Here is a 10603-nt window from a genome sequence, read left to right as displayed (position 1 = left end):
TGAATACTAGCCTTCCTACCTGCTGTTTGAAACTGGGATTTAGAAATACAGATCAGTGGCACAGGCAACTCAGAACAGAGTGAGGAAACCAGAGAACTCTACAATATTCTAATTCCAGCTCAATTCACTGGGGATTTCAAATATACCTGAGGTACTGACCAGAAGCACCAGGTGCTGATTTGTGACCTTAGATTTCTGGCACAGTCCAATTGTCACATCAGAGTTTTGGGGTCATGTTCTATTTCTCCCCTTGCCTCCATGCCACAAGAAGTATTTACTTGTTGTGACCTCAGCATCAGCTTAGTTTTATTAAACCTATTCAGTCTAAAATCAGAGACTTTCCATGAAATTACAAATCACATTATAATGATATTACTTTCAGTGACATTTTACCTGAGATGGGATTTGACTTTAAGAGGATTGCAGGATAATCACAAGAAAATATCATCCCCCCAGATTAGCTTTGTTTTATGAATGCTAAAACTCCTGGACTGTGGCATTTGTCAGACAGCCAAGCGCAGTCAACAATTAGATATCTTGTTTTGTGTATCCACTCTGATCTTCTACAGGGTTTTAAACATTGCTGAGTGATCAGTGTGCAAAGCAAAACTGGTAAAATTAACTGGTTTGTTTCTAGTTTATATTTGTAAAGGTAATGAACTTTAGATTTTCAGGTGAATATGTTTGTATAGTAGTGATATATCTCCTGGGTAGTGGGAAATTGAAATTGCTGTGCTATAAATTGTTCTTCGGGATCTGTATTTCAGTGCACAGATGTCAAATACAGCCACTTACATACACGGGGTAAAGAGTCTGTAATACTTTTATTTTTTTAAAGGTTTTTTTTCTTTAGTAATTGTTAAACCAACTAAAGCTGATTAAATTGATCTATAGCATCTTCAGAATCTAAAAACATTGTGATATTTAATCAGTATTTGTCAAGGTACGTGACTAGATTTCCAAACTGAGGTGCAAGCAAGCTACCTATTTATGTGCTTTCATGAGCTACTTCATGAACTCTCTTGCAACTACCCAGTAATTCAGATTGGGTATGTGAACATATGTCAGACATTCTCAAACATAAGCACATTATTTTGCTTAAAATTCTGAATAACATACAAAGAAGATTTGATACATTTAGCCATGTTTCATTTGGCTGTGATAAATCTTGATGTCAGTTGCTATGGGATAGGTTTATGAATCACATAACATGGAAGTTCTTGTAGAGGAAAATTGCTTTTTGTTTCCCCTCTGAAAGAAATGTTCCCTATATACAGTTGAAGAGTAATACAGATTGAAAAATATATGTTCATAAAAATTATAAAACAAAGTGAGAATCAGTTTGGAAATAAATTAATGGTAATTATTTATTATAAGTAATATGAACCAAGTCAATGAAAGAGATGGTTGTTTTGCATGAAGGAAAAAAAAAAAGACTTAATATCCCTCATGAAAAAATGAAATCTCTTTACTACATATGAGATGTTCCAACCATACCTGGAGACTTCACAAGAAGAAAGAAACAAGGGAAAACAAAACCAGCATAGTTAGAGATAGAAAAAGCATTGGCAGGCATTACTTGGGAAGAGTGGGCAATGTGTTCATATAGGTTTAGCTTTCACAGGACTGAATATTCTTCCAGAATCATCTCACCCTGTGGGTATGCCTAGAGTAATATTTTGACAGTAAGGAACTATAGATAAACTGATGCTTAAGTAAAGTAATATCTTCTCAGTTTGAAATGAAAAAGAAATAAATGCAATTATTCTTATATTTTATTCTGACAGTCTTATTTTTACAAGAAAACCATGGACAAGACCAGAATTTCTGAGAAGGTTATATAATTTATTTATGGCAAAGAATATTTGACCTTGAAGAATGGGGCTATGTGGGGATTGTGGTGTGAGTTTTCTCTTTGTCATGTATTATAATAACATTCTCAACCTCTTCGGATCCCACTGATTGCCTTTTTTCCCCCCCTCTAAACCCTCCCGGGTGCTAAGACTTACTGGTTGAAAAGCAGTGGTGAATATAAATGTCAAACAACAATAACCAAAATCAAGAAGTTTTTTTTACTTATTACTTTTTACATTTTTTTTTTTTACTTTACTTGACGTATTCATTATGTCAAGCAGTCAACTGCTTAATGTGCAAAACTGCTGTTTAAGTTAACTTTGTTGATCATTTAAGTGGATGCTGAATTATAACGACTAGATATAAATGGCTGAGTAAATTCTTGAGAATATTTAAGAAAAATTGACTATACTGGCAAGATAATTTTCCATTTCATCGTCATTATTTGGATACTAACCACTATCGCAATTTAAAGCGCAATCTTTTAAGTAAGACTATCTGGACATTAAGTCTGTTAAGCCTTCATAGCTAATGCTCACTGCATGCCAAAGGCAGGTTTGGTGGGTTTTTTGGTTGGGGTTTTTTTTTTTTTTTTTTTTCCCCATATCTAACTTATAAGTTGCTTTCAAGAGACTAAGTGGCAAACAGGAAATATAATAATATGCGCTTCAGTCCAAAAGGCCAACCACATCCTGGGCTGCATCAAAAGAGGAGTCACCAGCACGTCTAGGGAGGTGATTCTCCTGCTCTCCTCTGCCCTTGTGAGACCCCACCTGGAATATTGTGTCCAAGTCTGGGGTCCTCAACACTAAAGAGATGTGGACCTCTTGAAGAAGGTCCAGAGTATGGCCATGAAGATGATGAGAGGGATGAAACACTTCTCCTACAATGAGAAGTTGAGAGGGTTGGGGTTCTTCAGCCTGGAGAAGATATTATGGCCATCCAATACTTAGATGGTGTTTCAGTCAGGTAGAAAAATTAAAAAGAAAGGCCTCATAAAATCATAAAACCTCTTCTCTCTTAGATCGACGTCCGGCCTGTAATTTTTCCTAAGTGCAGCCAGCACTTTGCAAATTCCCATGTGAAAACTATCCTGGTATGAATAGCTCGTTAACGTAACAGTCTATTATTGGGTAAAAAACAACTAGCACCTGCATAAACATTAAATCTATCCCATGAGAATCAGTGAAGAAAATATGTAAACAATCTAAGAATAGAGAGTTCTGATGGACAAGTAAAATACCTTTTACTAACCAATAGAGTAATTGGCAAGGAAGCTATTAACCGATTAAAGTTGCACATGAGGTCTGTAAAAACTGTATAAAAATGAGTTGTGTGAATAAAGAGGGGGCTTTCTAGATGAATAAAATGGAGCCTTTTATGATTTATTCTAATGGATTGAACTTATAAAAACCAGGAAGAACAACTTTTAACGTGGGTGAGTCATGATAGGGCAAGGAAGAATAGTTTTAAACTGAAAGAGAAGAGATTTGCTAACTGCATACAAAGTCCTAATTACATGTACTGATCAATATAAATACAACAGTACACTAGAAGAATTTTGCAGTGAATTTTTTTTTAATTCTAAGAGGACTATGCTACCTGAGGATTTCAATCAAAATTCACAACATTTTATAAAACATACTGCATCCAAATTCAGTGTGTATAGAATATGTTTGGAAAAAGTCGTAACATGGATATAGAAACACCAATTTATTTGGTTTAGTTAAATGTAATTTTAAAATTTGCTTCAGAATAATTTTATTCATGTTTATTTCTGAAACGAAAGATGTTATTGCAAAACAGAATTTCCAAAAAACCTCAATTTTTAAATACAACAGGATCATATCTCCAGATGTGAACATTAGATGTTGTAGCTATTTCTTTTCAGTGCAGCTCCTTGACACAAATAAGAATTTGTCACTGGTGCTATTTACTGAATCATTATAACTTTTGTTGTGAGACAGAGGTACAACTTTTTCTGCCTCATCTGTTCTGTGAAGGGTAATATAAATGGTACTACTCTGACCTTTTTAGTATTCTGTAATTTGATTCGCTTGCCATTCCTATCTTCTTCTGTTTGTGACCTCAGCAACCTGTGACTAGAATGGACACTCAGTCAAAACACAGAATACTGAAAAGGTCACAGAAGTAGAATTTACTGCATCTGCTTCTCAGGACACACTGAGCAATAAAGTAGCGATACCTGGTTCTGATAATTTATTTTCAAGAGGGCTGAAAGAGAGGTAATCTGGAAAAGTTCTGCCTGCATCTATATGCATGCTCTCATAGTGATTAGCAATTTAGCCAGGACACTCACTGCCTTCATTTCTTTCTATTTAAAGTGACAGTAAATTAAATAAAGCATATTTTCAAAGTTTACTGGCCTTTCAATTATTTTTCTTCTTCAGTTCAGTTGAGAAGATAAGTAAATGAGGCGGGAACTTTGCAGTCTATTAAAGAGAGTTTATCAGGATGGAAAAATTATTGTGCAGCTAATGTAAAATGCTCAAAGTGCACAAAATATTCCTGAAAAAGTTTTTCAGTCTCATGTACTCACTTTTGCAATGCCTTGTCTTTTAATATCTTGTGTTTCGTAATTATATTCAAAATTTATTTCTTTGAAGGAATGCATAACAAATAGTCTGTTACAGTGTTTTCTATGTCAGTATGAATGGTTTCTTCTCTTAAGTGTAATCACCCTTCCCCAAAATCCATGGTGTTTGCTAAATTAAGGTGTTCAGCTCTCTGGAACTGCAAGCAGGAAAAAATTAAGCCTGAGAAAGCTGCCTAATGAATGAACTGTGACTAAGTCAATATTTGAGTCAAAGCTTCTCCTTTTTTGTATGGTAAACCCATAGACACTATAGCACTGTTTTATTAGCTGGGAAAAATATGATAGTTTATTAGTTTTGAATATGCAGATTGTGTATTATGTATTCTGGATATTTTGGTTTTAGAAATAGAACAGTAAATGCAGCTGTCAACTGGATATACATTTAAGTTAGGCAGCTGTGTTGTGGTCAATAAGAACTCAATACTCTACTATATTAGCTACATATGGATGCAAAATTGTTTGGAAAAGCAATAAAGAGGTGATATGAATGTTATTTTTAATGTATAGAAAATTTGAAGTGTTTCTTGGTCCAAAGGTCCAGCCTGTGCCTCTAAGAGTAAGCAAGGTGTAAGTGCATCCCCAGGCTGTGTTTATAGCTGCTGGCAGCAATTCTCTGCTTTCTGCAATGCATGTGCCAGTCCTTATTCTCTGGTCATCCAGACATACTGGAGCACACTCCAGTAACCTCCCAGCCCCTGCATTCCTTCCCAAGGAAGTACGTGGGAAGAGAATTTCCACTGAGGTGTCATTGTCAACACCAGGAAAGATGTGATTAGGAAACTCACTTAATTAAAGAGCATGCAGGGCTTGGAGGGGTAAATCTTGAGCAGAAGTAAGAGCTAGCTTGATCCTACAACTTTAGCACTTGATGGGAAACAACAACTTCAAAAATGTGCCAAAATTCAGATAATTTTGGAGGTAGTAGGAGCCTATCCATTCACTTCAGCAATACTGAAGCGGGTATCAGGGGGATGACAGTTGCTTTCTTTTCACAAGACTGCTAGGCATATCAATTGCAACTGAAGGAAAACTTGCTTGACAGGACATATCTGACCCTCTTACTGTCTCCCAAAATACCAAGCATGGCAGCCTATTAACTCTGTTTTCAACCTGTCATACACGGAGAAAATAATGGCTGTTCCTCTGTTTCATTTTTTTTGCTAAATTGATTATTTATTAGCTTGAAGTCACACATGTTATTTTAAAACTATGAAGAATCCTCATTTAACATACTAACGTAATGGCTTGTATGCAAATAGAAACACCTATAAAATTATTTCTGAATATATGCATATAAAAGGAAGGGATTATGACTATATCTAGCTGGTAATGTTCAATTAGCTTTTTTGAAGATGATATTTTTTGCCTGAATTGCAGTCCATCTGTTCCTCTGACAGTCAATCTTTTCCAAAGACCTTTTGAATTTAGGGTTGAATCCCAATATAATTTAACAGAGGTGTCAAGCAAATTGCAAGATTAGTAAAAATTGGTATTGAAAAGAAGAAATTAGTAACCTCATTGACAGAGAACACGACATCTGTCCCTGCAAGGCTGGCTCACCATGCACCAATCAACCGGTAAGTACATAGCTTAGAAAGAGACAAAGCATATCGCAGGAGAATGCTCTGGAGAAACTGGGAAACATATATAATTTCTATATGAGAGGGTCTTAGCCTTTCCATAGCTTGGGATATTTCAAGTGAGTATCATAATGTACAACATTCATTAAAAAAAAATTACTTAATTTAACTATTCAAGTAACAACCTTTTTACTTCCCATGTTATATCTGATTTTTTTTTTTTTTTGGTACCAGAATATGAAAATATGTGCCAAAAATAACCATCATTATTTTCTTCTCATCCCATTTCATAGATGTCAGCTGTCAGCCACTGTTACAGGAAGGGTACTGAGCTGTATCAACTTTTGGTCAGGCCTAAGTTTTGTGTGTTGCTATCTTCTTTTGTACCTGAAAGAAAGAGGCTAAATCCCTATATTTCTGTTGCCATTTCTCTGCCACCTTTGCAAAAAACCTGGAAAATCAAACCCAGTTTCCTGACCTAAACAAAACCCCCTATAATTGTTCCCAGCTCCTTTGCAGAGCAGGAACAGAAGAAGATTTCGACCCGTTATGGTAAATATATACAATAAAGTCACATTAATATGTTAAAGTGCTAAGAAAGTGAATAGTTCTTGGACATTGGAACTTGATTGTTTATACTGCTTAGCTGTTGGAAAAATCCCTTGTATGGCTCTGTCTTGGACCAGCTAAGAGTTTCTGTGCAAACCCTGAGCATGGCTGGAAAATGGTAAGGAAAAGAGAATTTAATAGCATTGAGAGACCATCCATGCCCAGCTGTCTTCAGTGCCAGGAAATGATACCAAATATGTTTAATTAACCATTCTAGTCACAGTCTAAGTCCTGAACTAAAAATAAATGCATTCAGTGAATATTTTAATAATGCAACAATTTTTACTTACTACCTGCAATTACCTTCATGCTACAAAACCTTCTATCTCAAGCTCAGGCTCACCATTTCCTACAAGAGACAGAAAGAAATATTAAACAGCCTTCTGTCTTCACAGGTGTTGCTGATGCTGAGAATCTACTCCTTTAGACCTCTTATTCAGGAAGGTATATAAAGCAGCTAGCAATGTTACTGCTTGTGAGTAGAAAGGACTTTAGTGTGCTGATGAGAGCAGCCCTGAGGCAAAAGACTTGAGGCTCTTGGTTGATAAGAAGCTTGACAGGAGCCAGAAATGTGTGCTGGCAGCCCAGAAAGCCAACTGTGTCCTGGGCTGCATCCAAAGTGTGGCCAGCAGGTCAAGAGAGGTGATTTTAATCTTCTACCCTGCTCTCAGTAATACACTAAAGTCTTTTCTACTGCAGTTGTGTTGCTTTCCAGCCTAGGTATGCATTTTTATGGAAGGGAATGGCAGCTAACAAACTGGTCTGAGAAAAAGTCCCTTTCTTTTCCGTTGTTCACTGCAGTACATTCACATTCCAGTCTGTCTGCAACATCCATTTGTAGAATACAACCACTGCTGTCTTTTGATGACAAAAACCTGTGATTTATTGAAAAGAATAATTTGTTGCTTTTTCCTTTAAAAATTCATTTTGTTCACTGGTTATTGTTATATATTAAACCAATGTTTGAAAAAGGATTGCAATCTTTAGAGTATGCTTAATGAAAATTTCTATTCTGTAACTGGAGGGGGTAATGGTGGAGCATATGTGATGTTTCTGTATAAAACAGACTAAAAATATTGACCTTTATGTTTTTCAAGAATGTAATTTTTCAATCAAAATAATTTGTTATACTAGTTCTGTATCAACAGATTTTTTTTATGCTAAAATTTTGTTCTTCTAGGGTTGAAGTTCTTCATTACAATATGTGGAAGCAAAGCAGTCCATATGTTCCAAAGGTGAAACAGACAAATAGAAATCTGTGATTTAACCTGTTAATGTTTTCAGCATAACAAGCATCCTTCCTTGTGCAAAGATGTGCTAAGACGTCTTCAGCAATTTTTGCATGATTTTGAGGATGTAACACAAGAAGGAAAGATAATCTTATGGTACAAAAAGGAGCAAAATGAATATTCAGCAGGCATACAGAAGATTAATACCAGATATAGCAAATGGACTATTCTGTGTTAAAAAAAAAATAGATAAAACAAGTTTCTGCAAGTTGGAAGAAATCAGCTGGAGCTGTGTTTCACCAGGATACACACCAAAACAATGTGGATAAAACTTGTCATTTGTTTTAAGACACAGGTTCATGAAGTTCATTAAGATCACAATCAGAGTTCAAAACACCAGTTTTATTATTAATAGATTTGTAATGTTTCTTTTGGATTTCTTTGTCAGTTTATATCTTGTAATGAAGGGCAGGAAAATGTTACTCTTCCTATTATAATATTATTTTTAATTGGAAAAATTCAGGCAAAAATAGAAAACTGTTATAAAATCTGTCTTATACATGGACTGCTCTTAATGTCCTCATATCAACAGAAACATTCTTATTTACTTCTGTGAAGGCAAACTCAGATGCAAGGTGAATTTACAATAGCTGGAGGTTAAAGACAACCTTTTCAAGCCAGAATGTCTAAATGCAGGCACCAAAATACCTAACAGAAAGTTACAGCAGTGGCCAGCATTACTTCGTTGACATTTAAGTTTGAATATTTTCCTCCATGTCCTTGTTCATACTGACACTACTGATCTGAAACATAGCTGAAAAATCTTGATTTTTTGTCATTTCATAGGAGCTGCACTGTGTCATTACAGTCAAATTCTGAAAGTTTTTACGTACTTGTGAAAGTCTAGGCTTTCATCACATCATTGATAGCACAGTCACAGACATGGAAGTGAATAAAAAATCTCCACTGCATTAATAATAGGGGACAATAATTAGTATTGCTGCTTCATTTTAATTATAGTAAGCTGCTTGCATCTAGAAGGAAGTTAGAACAAAAATACAATCTTTGAGTTAGATTCACAGAAAGAATTGATCAGCAAGTGACAGTGGAAAGTGCTCATCTTCTACTCAGTGGAAACTCCTCTCCAAATGCCAATTATAATTGATTGTCTATGCAGTGCATGCCACCACTCTTAAAACAGAATGAGCTACTTTTTTTGCCTACAGCTAAGAATCCAACATTCTGAAAATCCTTTATATACTTTCCCAAAAGAAAATTTGTAAGGTTTTACATTTGACAAGTATTTTTTTGTTCTTACTTTCTCAGTAATATATGTTTTCCTCAGTTTTATAATGAACAGCTTATCCAAAATGAACAGTTAATTATGAAAAGTGTCATTGTTTTATTGTGATACAAAGAGAAGATCATTATTATTAAAGTAGTTGTGGTTACCTGGAAGATAATTCAGTCTCAAAACTTAGCGTTAAAAGGAGGATACATCTACAAACAGTTTTAGAGATAACATTTCAATAAAATAAATTATTCTAGTTTTTATTAATGGGGAATAAGATGTCAACATAGTTATCATGTAGATTATTGGGATTATATCCTCAAACCTTCCCATATAATTGTTTTCATATTCTTTCCTGCTTTGTCATATCAACAAACTTCAGCTTTGTACTCTAGAGAGCAATTTAAGTAATTGGACTCAATGATCTTGGAGGTCTTTTCCAGTCTTAGCAGTTCTATGAGTCTATGAAATACTCTAAATGCCACTGTATAATAGAAATTATTGAAAAAATGTCCTATGTGTATCTATCTTCATATATGCACTTCTGAATCATTACATTCTGACGTTCTCTTGTAGCCTGCCTGATAACTTTGCATAAGAACTGACAGGAAAGCAGCTAGTATATCCCAAAACACTGCAATGTCAAAGAAAAGCATTAATTAAATTAATCTGCAAGTCATATTTTTACATTAATTAAAATGCGAGCACAATGTAATTATTGTTTATCCATTTTTTCAGAAATGACTTTTGATTTCTTTGTCAAAATTTAAAAATACAGTTGTGCTTTTGTGCTGCTATAAATTGGCAGAGCTTTATTGATTTAAGGTGATTTGCATCTGATTTAAATTTCCTCAAAACCCAGCCCACTTCCACTGCACCTGGTGCCACTGATCAATATGCATTCACTCTCCACAGATGAGAAAAGCAAGAGACAGCGTAAATTCAGTTTATATTATATTTACTGTGTCCCAGTGGGACAGAAAGAGAGACGGAGAGGATATAATTTTTTTAAAATTTAATTTGAATAAAGAAACAAATTAAAAACTGCCAATACTGTAAAGAGTTAATGAGCATATGCTGCTCATAGTCAGTTACTATAAAGATTGGTTCATTTCTTTCCGCTGGGTTTAACTGGACTATAAAGGAAAGTAATGTGAAATTTTGAAATCTCTCACTAGAAGTCATATTTTTTCCCATCTGAGGCATTGTAAATCTGTTTAGCTTTTCTCCTAATACATGCTATGCTTTACAAAATAATAATGCACTCAGTAATTGGTTTCTGTTTGTTAAAAATGGATGTGTATAAAATCCCACATGAATTATGTGTTAAAGGAGAATTGCTTTTCAATTCAATCATCTCAGACATTAGCTGCTGTAAAATACCAGCCTGAGGTAGAAACTGAATACAAGTAATGAAGTTTTT

Source organism: Passer domesticus, chromosome 1 (assembly GCF_036417665.1).
Source record: "Passer domesticus isolate bPasDom1 chromosome 1, bPasDom1.hap1, whole genome shotgun sequence".
Classification (NCBI taxonomy): domain Eukaryota; kingdom Metazoa; phylum Chordata; class Aves; order Passeriformes; family Passeridae; genus Passer; species Passer domesticus.
The sequence above is the reverse complement of the archived record's forward strand: the minus strand, read 5'-3'. Positions refer to the sequence as shown.